The 14,010-nt window shown below is 37.1% G+C and overlaps 1 long non-coding RNA gene across 2 annotated transcripts in view; it reads right to left on the bottom strand.

The window, feature by feature from the left end:
* LOC106517018 (uncharacterized) overlaps positions 1-13,406 on the bottom strand; it is a 157,433-nt gene extending 144,027 nt beyond the window's left edge. Inside the window, exons 1-3 of one of the 2 annotated variants that reach the window (XR_001310147.1) lie at positions 13,021-13,406; positions 11,696-11,804; positions 11,352-11,482 (exon numbers count right to left, since the gene is read on the bottom strand). This is a non-coding gene — a long non-coding RNA (uncharacterized LOC106517018). The remainder of the gene's footprint in view (positions 1-11,351; positions 11,483-11,695; positions 11,805-13,020) is intronic. The other variant, XR_001310148.1, reaches the window with a different exon arrangement.
* Positions 13,407-14,010: the final 604 nt, after the last annotated feature.

The following is a 14,010-nucleotide window of genomic DNA, read 5'->3' as shown; positions in this document are numbered from 1 at the left end:
CCAGAGTGAAAGGAGTGTTTGCAACATGAAGCGACAGCAAATACTCCAGATACAGATWAAACAGTGTTGGAAATGAGAAAACTACAGAACGTGTGGGTAATTTGTGAAGATTAGACATTATGATTCATCTTTATGAGGAAAAAAAACGAGATAAAAGCATGAAATCTCAGCTCTGATAGTTTGTAGATCTCAATTTACATTGATTTCGAAGGCTTTCTTAAAGCTACAGAGCGCAACACTGTTTTCAAACAGTGCCGTGTGTCCAACACTTGGCTGAGCTTCAGGTTGTAACCTATTCACATGGTCAAAGCTTGAAATGAAAGGCAATGAATTGGCAATCTCCACTCATGACGCCACACATATCATTTACAAACATTATCTGCTGCTCTCTCAAATAATTGGACAATCGGCCTCGATTACACATACTTTCATTTTTTCCACCAGATAAAAAAAATTCCTCGAGTGAATCTCAACACTTCTGAGCCCGCGAGGGGACATGGGGGATTTTTTTTATTTTTGCATTCCCACGCAAAAGTATTGCATTATCTCGCAATACCTTTTGCATTCCCTCGCAAAAGTAGTTTATCACTGTTGTGCCTGCTGGTTTATTAACAAACTCACATGTTTACCATTAGCGAGTTAGCCTACAGCTTTAAATCAGCTTCAGAATGAATATTTCACACAGCCATGCATGGAAGTATGTCATATGCCGATATTTTAACACTGCAGCCACGCAACATCAATGTCAATTTCACGAACTTGTGGCGAGACATCCTGTTTTGGTAACAGGGCATTTCAAAATAAAAGTCTGAGTTAATTCAGTTCATTTACAAATCAAACTTTTGTGTGGGAACGCAATACAATATTGCGAGGTAACGCAAAAGAAAAAAAATCCCCCCATGTCCCCTCGCGGGCTCCGTACAACACAACCGGACAAAAGAGGATTAGGGCMACTGTAAAATAAATGAAATAAAATTCTCACTTTAATCTCAGAATTATAACTTTTTTCTCAGAATTCGGAGAGTAAAGTCAGAATGATTTTTTTTCCAGTGGCCCTAATCCTCTTTCATACATCAGACTTCAGGAATCGTAGGAAAGTTCAGTTGAAAGGTTGTCTGGAGGATCCCGTTCCTCAATTTTTTTTGCAGCTCTACTGTGCTTTACTAATTATGTTTATAGGTATGGTGTGAATCATGTTTTGGTTAATGTTAGGGTTAGGAATAAACTAGTAATTGTTAGTGATAGGAAAAATGAATGAAAAATGAATGGAAGTCCAAACAAAGTCCTCAGTTTGATGCAAGTACAAGGATGTGTGTCTGGGTGTGTGTGTGTGTGTCAGAGCTGAGTTTGTGTGTGCACTGGTCTCGAGAAGACATAGTCATGTGACCATTGTTCTAAAAACAGCCCGAGTGGAGGTGTCCAGTGGTTTATGAGATATTTAGCTAACAGGGTGTAGGTGACAAGTAGTAGACAAGTAGTAGTAGTAGTAGTAGCCCACGTGTCACATTCAAAGTATGTATAATGCTCAACTATAATGCCAAGTTTTAGCTCAATATCTGTAAAACTAACCATTTGTTTGCTAATAATGCAGAGTTGTGGCAGCCATCTTGAATATGGTTTACTCCAAAAAGTAATCAAACAAATTCTTTGATTTTTTTATAATGTCTGGTTCATGAGTTTTTTTTAAACAGAGTTCACAAACACATGCATACTATCACTCCACCTTCAGCAGCACGTATTACATCTACCATCAAAGCAAAGTCTGTTTAAGGAACACGCAAACTAGGGGGAACACGGAATATCGCTTGACTTGCAATATAAACCATCATCAGCTCTTTGTGTGCTATCTCCCGTGGATTATGCCTCTCCAGTCAACCATCAACCACTGTGGCAGTGCAGAGTTATGGTGCAGCCTGCAGAGCGGCTTCAGCAGAAACCGAGTGAAACGGGACACCGGGATGATTATACTGTATCCTGTCTGCTACTGATTTATTATGACAGCATCAACTCCCTGCAGAACCATGTCATCAGGTGCTGGGGCTGCTGTTGTGCAAGACACTTGATATGCTTCAGCCTTTCAGTAAAGACCTTGTGAGAAAGTCTCCAGACGCTGCTGAGAATCATCAAATCTTCATTACTACATATACAGTCACACGTCCACTAACAGTGAAAGGAAACGGGCCACTCGTGTTAGGTTTGAAAAGAAACAGCTGGGATTTCTCAATGAGAACCTAAATGCACTGGCATGTTTAAGGATACAATTTTATTAGACATTTTCAAAAACAATATTAAAATGTATAAAAATGCTGCTTTGTTAGACTTACATTGTTCACATGTAATTATGGAACTTTTCAATCAGCTTTAGTTTGGGGAATCAATCAGATGTCCTTGTTATTTTTTTCATTCATGGCTCTTTCTGAGATCAATCTAAACTGCAAAAAATTCATCTTCATACAGAGAGAGAAGATGACTGCTGAAATCTTCTAAAAACATATGAAACTAAAGAAAAAAACAGGACATTGAAAAACTAAAATGAGCAAAACACTATATAAAAGTTAAAACAAGCAAAATTCTACATAAAAAAAAACATAACAGTAACCCATAGCTGGTTAAAACCTAAATGTAGCAAAAGGCTAACTCAAAGCTAAATGCAGAAGAATTTAAGTTGAATGTATCAAAAGTTAGCTAAAAGTAACATGTTTTAAAAGGGTAGCTAAAATCTAAATGTAGCAAACAGTTTTAAAAGGCTTGCTAATAGCTAATAGCAAAAGCTTGACTAAAAGCTAAAAGAAGCAAAAGGCTGGCTAAAAGCTGAAAGTAGTAGAATGGTAGCTAGCATACGTCTAGCTAAATGCAGCAAATATGTTACGTAAAAACTGAAAGTAGTCTAGGATAACAAAGCATGATGAAACAGACGTTAGAGATTTTTAATGAATTTGACAAATTCCAATGTTTTTGTAAGTTGCTTCACTTACAGAAACATTTTTTCTATGAGCATTTCTAAATAAAATGTATCATATTAATAATTTTATATACTTTGTTGTGATTATTATGAATAATAAAAAACTGTGCAATATGCAGTTTTTTGTTTTGTTAGCTATAATTATTTCATAAGTATGTTAAAAAAGAACTAAAAACTATGTAAAYATATRCAGTTTACAGAAGTATTATCTGAGCACAGCACTTTGAGCACGAAGGGCAGCGTTATTTAGAATAAACGGATTATAGGAGAAACCTGCATAAATGACTCAATAAAAAGCGTTAAGCAGCCAGCCGGCAGTGGCCAACATGATTAATCGCAGACGTTCCAGGAGTGGATTTATTTTGTCTTTTATTTCTCCTTTAATGACTGGCTGTGAACACCAGTCTTAATATATCGCCCATGTTTCTGGATTACTGGTGACTAATGAGGATTCAAAATGGCTGTTATCTACATTAATGTCTTTTTATTCAAAAAGTCGATACTGCCCGCGTGTGGGTGAGGAATATTTTGGCAAGGAGCGAGTTGTAGTTGATTAGTAATAAGCCTTGCAATTAAAAGGATTTTGGAATATATTCGTTCTTTTATTTTTCTTATCCCTCAGTTTACATGTAAAGTATTAAAAAGCTAAGTTGTCACCTTTTTCCCCAGATGGATTAATGTTTTCTATCTGTTGGATAAATGAGCCTATACTTCAGATGTTGCTGTTTTCAAAGCCCACAGAGGTACAGTGCTGATAGATAGTTCTTAGTGTTGAAGCAGGGGACATAGCTCAATTAAATGAAAAAGAGTCCAGCCCAGTAATGACCCTGGTGATTCATATATTCGTAAAAGAAATCAATTCTACACCAGCTAAGCTCAGAAACAGAATCCTCAGCAGCCTTTAATCTTAGCACTGAGTAATAAGCACTAAACTGTGAGTTTAAACAGGCGCACGGCAGAATAAGACAGATGAAGTTCATTACAGAGCTGAAAACGGATATAAAGACAAAGCATTATCTTCAATAACAGGTTTTGAGGAGAATGTAAAACAAATGCCCGAGGCGGTGCTTTGTCAGACCGGACTGTTGTTCTTTCAGTCTATGATTGAGCACAGCTGAGCGTGGCTCGATGGCACCCGAGAGAGGACTTGAGTTTCATGTTTGCCAGTCTTTCTTTATACCCGCCCCTGCTGACCATAAATACATTTTTATGTCTCCCGGAGAAATGCTTAAAGAAGCAGTTTGTCCGAGCCCTTTTGGCACTCGCCTGGTAATATCCTCGACTGGTGACAGCAGCCAAATTCAGAGCACGTCCCCAAGACTTTTCCAGCCTTATTTGTTTGGGTGCTTTATATCTGAGCATAAATCCCACATGGCTGTAAATTAAAAGCAGAGTGCAGATCTTCTGAAATGAGGTTCTGAAGCAGCGTTATGAACAATTAATAGTTTACATGTTTTAGATACAGTAGCTCTTCGAACAGCCTCAGATTTAAGAAACTGTTTATTTTTGTGAAGATTCAATATTCACACTATTGTTTTCTATTCTTTTTTTCTGCACAGTTTTTTTGCAATCTTCTATTTACTGTGAGCCCTTGGATTATTGGTGTCTTATAAAGACAATTTTATAACCAAAAATCACAACATTTTAAAGGATCTTCAAAATCCAAAGTTTGAAGTGCCTGTGACAAGCATATCCATGAAACACCAGAAGTCAAAGTAAATAGATTTATATTTAAGAAACTTTGCATAATACACATGATTTTACCTGTTGTGTCACATAATTGGCATATTTTCTTTTGAACTTGGCTCAGCTAAAGTGAAGCAGGAAGCGGCATCAAAGGGGAACTCTTTAAGAAAACTCTCTTGATTTTGTTTATATAAACAATATTATTTGAACTATATGACTCTCTCATCTCTCTATGATAGTGATTAAAATAATCTAAAGAATCATCAGATTCATCTCTACAGTCTGTGTTATTAGCCCTTTAAGCATTTCAGACACTCCCCTTTGACATCACTTCCTATTACTTCACATGCAAATATCTCAACAACTATTCATCTCAGCAGCATGTAATCTTTTTAACAATATGTTATCTTTCCAAAAATACATTCATATTTATTACAAAAATTTGATGTCACAAGCACTTTAAAGCTCTATGGATGGAACAATGCAGAACACTGGCTAAGCAACAACTGATTTTAAAATTTATTCTCCAAGCCTTCTTGAAACCCATTCTAATATTTTTATGATCTAAAAAAAAGTATTGCCACACAAACGCAGCTGTCCTTAACGCCTGTTGTGCAATCTCTAGAAACTCACAATGCTCTGAGCAAAACAAACAGGGCTGGATCTGACTGAATGACTGGCCCCACATGGTTCCACAAATACTGTATTGTTGCATTTAGAGTCACATTACAGCATTTTACAGTCAATAACAAGATGATTGCTTGGCAGTGGCACGTCTAGTTAGCGGGACGTTGTTGCGCTTGACATTTATCATAGCTGCAGGGTCGTGAACTCAAAGCTAAACAGCAACTGAATCATTAAATTTGAGCGGCTGCGGCTTTGCCGTCTCCCAMTCTCCCAGGCGCTGACTTAAATGTTTTCATGCTCAAATGAGGGACTAACTTCCACTAAGCTAAACACGTCTTTGTTTAAAATGGGACATGATGTGCTAGGAGGGGCATATTCTCTGATTTTTGCAAAACAAAGGCAGCTTTAATGAGGAAATTTTTTGCTGCATTTGATACCARTAGACTGAACGTTACAGACTGATGATTTTTTGTAAATCAAGTCATGTGTTTTGTCTCAAGAAGCATATTTTTTACTGAGCTGACGGCTAAATGAAGCATACCAAAAAAAAAAAAACAGTCAGCACAAACTGGACTGTTCAAAACAACGTAAAAAAAAATATCCCAAATGGCCTTTCAAGGGAAAGTCATTTTCAGTGGCTGTATTTGAAAACGTTTTTTTTTCTCCTAAAAATGGAGATCAAATAAGAAGAATTCTCAGATATTTAGAAAATTAACGCAGCACAGATTCTGCAGCCTCATAAAACAAACCAAACTGTGCCATTTCCACTCTTAAGCTTGAAGAAAAGAGGATGTTCAATAAAAAAAGAGCTGCACTGTGCCTCCTGGTTAAAGAAAGGAAAAGAAAAATCAATGACTAGAGGACGAAGAACCTATAGCCATTACTTAATTCTCTTATCAGTGTGATTTAGGGGACAAGRATGATGTTAAATAACTGTAAATCCTTATCTTTGACTCTGTGTGTGGTTTATGGCATTTTCAACTGCAGTTCAGAGACAGAATGTCCATACCTTCTGCTGGACCCTTGATTTATAGCTTTATTACTCTTTGTCTAAAAGAGTAAAGAAACATAATTGAAGGGAAGAGATAGCAGCGAATAAGGTAAAGGGCCAAGCAGGAGCTGAGAAGCATCAATGCTGGAGACAAATCATGGCGACAGTTTTATGGCTAAAGAGTCAAACCACTGTTATTTTTTGGGGGGGACCTTTTTCCGCGAAACAACCAAGATCCAATTTTCTGATTCATCTGCAAACAACCCAGAATGAGTTTAGTATTTGGGCACCGCGCTCAAAGCTGGGATACATGATTGCAGAGGTCACAGAGAGGGCTTGTAGACTCGAAGTCATGAGTTTGCCGCTCACACTGTCACAGGCCCGCTCATATTTTTGCCCTCAGTGACAACAAACCCATTGTTCTCCCTGATAAGGCTTCAGTGTGCACAGTAATGGGAATTAAGCAGGGCATAAGTCACAGAGAAATTGGGTGACAGCAGATCAATAAGGTAACGGTGAAGCCTCGGGGACCATTAGTGAGGAGGATCCCTTTGTTTGTCCAATGCCGGGGAAAGAATTAGTGGACGTTTGGTTCTGAATTAATTGTCTGAATTAAGACCAGAACAAGTTTATGGAAGAAGGGAAAAATRTGCTTAAGGGACAAGTTGACTAGCTTTCCTAAATGATTTCACTTTTGCCTGTAATGTGTTTTATTCTGCTCAGTCCTGATGCATCTCAGTAATCCAGGTAAAAAATCAAAAAGAAAAAAATTGTATAGGTCTTCTGGAYGGGTTCTTAGAAGAAGAACCCGTCCAGAAGACCTATGCAATGTTTTTCTTTTTGTTTTGTTTTTTATTCTGCTCAGTGTTTCAGTGCTTTGCGACTATTTGAATGAAACATTGTGCAACAAATGGAGGGGGTAATTCAGACCCAGATCTAACTATTTCAAATCTTTAAGATACTTTTATCTAAGTGACCCTCTTATTTTTCTTCTAAAGATGTTTTAATATTAAGGGGGACATGTTTTGCAAAATCCACTATTTTAGCTTTTTTTATGCATTTTGTTCCATACTTGGAGTCTCTAGGAGTGCAGAAAATGTAAATTTTGTTTGTCCCTGTGTGGAGTACATACACTATACTTTTCATTCGTTCAGTTTTCTCAATTTTCTGTTATGTTTTCTGAACTATTGTGTCAGTATTTGAGATAGAACTCCTAAATAAGGTCTGGACTTCCCAACTACAAATTGGTGGTCTTCATTCTCTTCTGGCTCTGGGTCAGACTCTGGCTCCAACATGTAAGGCTGGATGGACAACGTTTCTCCGCAGCTATAGAGCCGTAAACCCCTCTATCAAGCTGTACAATTAACTGGTCTGGAAGCTAGCGAGTTTGTCTGAGACACACCTCAGAAAAGGGGTGAAAGAGGGGCTTGTGAGTTACAACAAAGGAATGCAGACCAAAGCATTGCAGTTCCATTTTATATAGACCCCAACTGAATGATTTTAGAGTGAAAAAGGATGATTTAAAAACATTAAATGTCTCCTTTAAACTGATTAAATTTGGTTGCTCATTAGCTGTTTTTTCTTTTTTTTAAGAAATGAAGAGATTGATGTTAAATTTCTCCCAGATGTGACACATGGCCATTGTAGAAAATACTCACTTGACGCTTGATGTTTTGATTTTATTTCCAGATTTCTATGTTTTTCATTTAGGTGGTGCAATGGTTAGTGCAGTCTGTTTAACATTAAAAACTGTGGCTCCTGATTCTGACAAAACATTGAATTACAACTAAATGTTTTTACTGCCATATTCACACTGACCTGCTTACAAAATAATGTGTTACTGAGAACGTGTGGATGACAGAAACTGTGGAAAATGTAGACGACACAATTAAAGACACCCTGCAGCCCTTTTCTACAGCTAAAGGATGAAAATGCATCAACTCTGTTTTTTTTTATTGTGTTCATAATGATTCGCCAGAACATGTGACAACCCAGATAAAACAGATTCCTTCATTAACTTCTTAAGGCAATTGCATATTGTTGCCATCACTCCAGGACATTCCCACTTAAATGCACAGATAATTTGATGTTGCGAAGCATTATTCCTGCCCCGTAACCAGACTGCAGCCAAGTGAGCAATGTGCAAATGATAACTGAAGATATTAATTAGTATGTCACAATCCTGGCACGTGCACTTTCACTATTAATAAATTCCAAGTCATCAGGTTGTGATTTAATTATAAATTATGTAAATGGTTGCCATGAATCATTACGGTTTTTACACTTTATTAGCTAAATGGGAACGCAGAATGAAGGTATAAAAGACAATGATGAGGATTTGCACATCTGTCTGGTGACTGCACAAGAATATTTAGTGAACAGATCACAATATCTAATCTGTGGGTTTATGGTGTTAATAGAAATATGTATCATTTAAGGTTCAGGGTATATTTTACACAGGTAAATTACATGGTGGGCAGGTATTTTAGGAAATAGATTAAAAATGGATGAAAGGAGAGCTGAAAATATCTTCAGAAACCTTGTTGCTTAAAAAAAATCTGCCTGTCTGGAAGAAAATTATAAACAAATAATTGATGGCTTAAGACTTTTGCATAAAACTAAATCTGAGTAATTTTCTATCATGAATCCATCCAAGCAATCATGTCAGCATTTGCGCTAAGTCTGGAGCGTCAGTGACGTTTCTGCAGAAATCCAACCACCACWGATGTCCAATCACAACAGCTGCAGGAAGTTCTGCTTCATTTATATAAAAAAGGTGGAATTTAGCAATGTTAAAATAAAAAATTATCTTTATTCAGTGTTTTATACATTCTGAGAAGGTGTACTTTAAGATAAGCTTTGAGATTTCCCTCAGTGACCATAGGTTGAGATGCCAATATGGAGGACCGAAACTGACGTAATTAAAAATAAAAGCAGAAATATGTAAATGGACCAATAAATAAATTAATACACTTTAAAAGCACCAATTAAATGTAAAAATGAGAACTTTATCATATTTATAATTTTTTTGTATTTTTTCCCCACAACTCTTTATTTCCATGTCTTTTTACATCTTTCTGTCTCCTGTTTTTACTTTACCTTATGCATTTCTGCCTCATTATGCAAACAAGATGGGCGGTCCTTCTTGGGTCAGCTCCTCTCCTATTGGTCAACAGACAGGAAGGAGCAAGAGCCATGTGCAGTTCGATGGTGCATGCCTGTGTTGCTCCATTTAGAAACCGAAGAGTAGTTTTGGAGGGAGCTGAAAGACAGTCTGACTCCGAGTTTTTAGGGGAAGCTGCTTGTGTTTTGCTGAAATGGACAGCAGCAGAGGCATGCACAATCAATCTAACCAAGTAGTGCTAAATGTCTAAACCTAACCAGATCGACTTGTTATCAAACCTACAATGCAAAAGATAGTCATGTAAAAAAGGTTACAAAAAAAATACAAGATTAAATTCTGAATATTCTCAAATTAAGTGAAACAATTTGCCAACGCATTAGGATAACTACACTTGGTAAGATTCCTTGAAATACGGACAATTTCCAGGCTAACAAGATTAATAATCTAACATATTCTGCTCTTGCTTTGTCTCAAAACAAGATCAAGGCTACTTTTTGTCTGGTTACAAGATGGTAAGACTTGGTTAGACATAAATTTTTGCAGTGTAACTAAGCAAGAAGGAAAAAGCTAAAGTCAACAAATAAAAAGTTGTACTGAACTTATGAGGTCTGTATATGAGCAGTGACACCCATAAAATCAACCCTTAGTTTTTCCTAATAAGGTCTTTCAAATTTGTGACAATTTTACATAGGGTTGGGCAATATTGGCAAAAAAAATTAATCACGATTAATTGTGGTATTTAGCCGATAACAATTAATTTGACGATTAATCCCCTGGAGTCCCTGGACACCCTTATGTCCCAGTAACATGACCAATTTAGTGGGAAAGATTTGCTCTTTATAAAAAATTGTTCCAAATTGTGTGAAAATTACAAATTTCAGGCTATACATCATGTTTTAAATTGTGTAGATAGGTAAATAAATTACAGAAATTTATTTTTAATGTTGGTCATATTTGAAGCGGAGAGGAGCACCGAGCGGACTGACCGGAGTAATCTCCAGTCAGTCTGCCTGGTGGCATTAATCGTATTAATCGCCAAGAGCCAAAAAGTAATCGATTAATGTTTTTCTGACGATTAATTACCCACGAAACAATTACGACCAACCCTAATTTACATAATTAACAATAAACAGTGTTAGCTGTGCAAGTACAGAACTAACAATAATTCCTGTATCAGCTGAGAATCATATTGGTGGGAACAGAAATCCTTACTAAATGAACAAAAAGTCAGGAAAGTATGAAGGATGAACTCAGTCTCATCAACATTTCATAGTCAAACGATTTGTTGAATTATTTTTAAAAAAACAGAAAGCTAACTTGGGGCTTTTGTAATTTTTCCACAGTAAAATGAACATCGGATGGCCAAATCACGTTTTTCTTAACCACTTTTCTTTTTTGTCAAGATGATGTATTGCCAGGAACAAGGAGTATATTTGGTCTGAAGAGGCCTGTCATATCAGGCTGTGCTTTTTGATGGAGCTGTATCGCTCATGGGACTGTCAGTCAAAAAGAGAGACTGCTGCCAAAGTCAAACTTCAGAGTTGAGACAAGCGACTTACATGACATTTCGTTGTCTGGGAGGGGGAATAAAAAATACAACAAAAAAAAAATCTCTGGAGCTGAGTTTTGTGGAGCATGTTTGCTAAGTGATAAAAATGTAACAGCGGGTAAAAGACAAGGGACGGTTAAGATGTCACTCCAATCTTAAAGTGTGCTCAAATGTCAAGTAGAAAAAAAAAACTTGGATAATTGAGCTATAAATTTTCTAAGTGAATAGGTGATAAAAGTAGAACAATGTCTCCGTGTGCTTATAAAGCACACACATTTCAGGGAACATCATTTCCCCAGAACGTGACATCATTAAAAACACAGAGGCTCTCGCTGACGGTAACGAAGCCAGATTTCGTTCTGGCAAAGCAGAAAATTCCCCCAACCTGTTTAGTGCGTCTGTGTTTACTCACTCCGAGGCAAGCTGCACACCTCTTCAGACCAGCTGCGAGGCTCCCAGCTCTCCTGGAGGGAGGAGGGGGGACTTTGTCCTCCCCCTGCTGTCTGGATTCTGTCACTGCGGCGCAGGAACGACCAGGCCTGACTGCAGATCAGAGAGCAGAGATGGCAGGTTCTGCATCAGCCTGACTGAACCAAATCTGAGCAACACTACAGCGAAACATTCATGAACTCTTTGCACATTTATGTTCCTTTTTTTCCAATGTAAAATCTCTTTATTTGCMTTTTCTTGAATATTTATAAGTGCACAAAAAAAAAGGAAATAGATTACTTCTTTTCCTGAGATCAGTTAATTTACCATTGGTTACCCTGTTGTCTTGACTGGGCTCTTTTGATGTAGAGGTTGCATTTTCTCCCTCTGCATTACATCAGGTGCTCCTGTTTCCTCCCCGAGTCCAAAAACATGTCTGTTAAAKTCAGAACGAAAAAAGAAAGAAAGAAAAGAAAAATAGAGTTACATGTTTTTTTCTAACTACAACAGAAAGGAGAAGCAGGTCCATAAAAGCGTACAACTTAATGTAAATAAAACKCAAGCCAAGCATCACATCGACCATAATGTTCTGTTGTAGCGCTGAAGATCAGAAACTTATCCAGAATTAACTTAGGGAATGCTGAGTCAGCAGTTTGCAATCTGCTTCTACAAACTTCGTGCTTTTTTTCCATCGCTTTACATCTAAACGTTGTGCTCATCCAGTGGACGGGTAGCTACTACGAGCTTTTGGTTTTTCCGACATTATTTTTTCCAAATCTTTGGGCTCCTTGAAATGTTTCTGCAACTCTGCATCTTTTTTATGCTACTTTTAGATTTTACACATTGTTCTGCTACTTTTAGCTTTCAGTTCGTTTTTTGATTTGTTAAGCTACTAGTGATTGATCCAGTGTGCTCTCTGAAGGGCCGAGGAAGAGTTGAAAGAGCGGCAGAACGAAGAGACGTTCGAACAAGAGATATTTCTTTTTGCTGAGACTTGCCCCATAAAAAGCCTCAAGTCCCATCACTATTAGCTACTTTTAGCATTTAGTTAACTGCAGGCTACATTTAGCTTTTAGCTCATCTTAGGATACTATTTAGGGTTTTTTTTTGCTAGCCTTTTGATACTATTAAACTATTAATGTTCTGCTTTTTTTTTTTTAGCTTTAACTACTATGTTCCGGCCTTTTCAGCAGTCCTTCAACTTTCTGCATTAACACTAAATTATGGAAGATTTTTTTTCCTTCTCTTTACTCAAACATATTTTGCACTCAAGGGCTTTAAAAACAAAGCCTATTCWTTTCTATAAATGCATTTATTTTAGTGTTTCTTTTTATTCTTCTGTGTACTGTTASAGGCCACAGCTGTTCTCCAGCACACCTGATATAAATCCTTGATTTTAGCCAACTTTAAAACACCTTAAAACATAAACACTTCCAGGTACACTGAATAAAATTGTTTCACCWAAAAGGTTTAAAGGTAAAATGTTTAGGACACACAAAAACAACGTAAAACAAACAAACATCATCATTGTCCCAAATTGTTTKAAGCTGTTTGGTTCAAATGTGTGAAGAGCTAAATCTTACATAAAAGAGCTGAACTGTTCACGAGAAACTGTGGAAAATATTGCGGGTTAAAGAAAGTTTGAGGCCTACCATATCGAGTCGTCTTTCCTCTTGTACCCCGGACAGCTCATTAATCAATTCGCTACACCTGGGGGGAGGTGGGCGTGGCCTAAACTTACCTTTTCTGCAGGCTTTTCAAACCATCGGCGCACACCAGAAAAATAGGAGCAAGATGTTAGACGTGACAGTGCTGCCCCCCTGTGCACGAGTACAGTCATTACATGCTTTTTCCCTGCAACTATTTCTTCCCCCAATCAATAGATCTCCTTTTCATAAAGCAAGTCAAAGCTTGTATGTCATGATAATAGTCATATCAATAACTTTAGGGGGGATCTTGATCAGATGCTTTGCATTTTCAACTCAATTATTTCTTCATCAAAACCAACCGGAGCAACATCCTCGTTAATGAGAAGAGACCCCCTAAACMTTGATCGATCACCTGGTCCATCATATCACTCTTCAACAAGATGCTCATCCACCTGAGGTAAAACCAAACAAATTCTATAATTCAAAAACAAGCCCAGATCCCAAATATACGCATAAACGTGTCAAACTTAACTTTTGGACCACAATGGAAATAAGTGATTCAAGCTTTCTTGTGTTATCCAAGTACTAATAATGAATGCACTAGATGTGTATGCACATGCAATATTACCGCTAAATAAAATCAATCAATCAATCAATCAATGAAAAATAAAAACATAACTGCACGTCTGCAACTCACCAGCAGAGGGCAGAAAAGCCACAAAGTGTGTTAACCCACAGTTTGGAATGAACAAATTCCCATTAATATAAACAGAGTTTAAAGAAATAAAAATATTGCAGGAGTTTATAAAGGTTTATAAGTCTGTGCAAAAAAGCTGCTCTCTATATCCTTTCACACTACACACAGATAATCAACTTGGAAGTTTAAATTAACAGAAAATATTTAATATACAATATGGGGGAAAATGTATGTAGAATGACATTTTTATGTATGATTGAGCACAAGAAAAACATTTATGCACCGGTTAGTTAAAC

The sequence above is a fragment of the Austrofundulus limnaeus genome, unplaced genomic scaffold (assembly GCF_001266775.1).
Source record: "Austrofundulus limnaeus strain Quisiro unplaced genomic scaffold, Austrofundulus_limnaeus-1.0 Scaffold43, whole genome shotgun sequence".
NCBI lineage: Eukaryota > Metazoa > Chordata > Actinopteri > Cyprinodontiformes > Rivulidae > Austrofundulus > Austrofundulus limnaeus.
The sequence above is the reverse complement of the archived record's forward strand: the minus strand, read 5'-3'. Positions and strand labels throughout refer to the sequence as shown.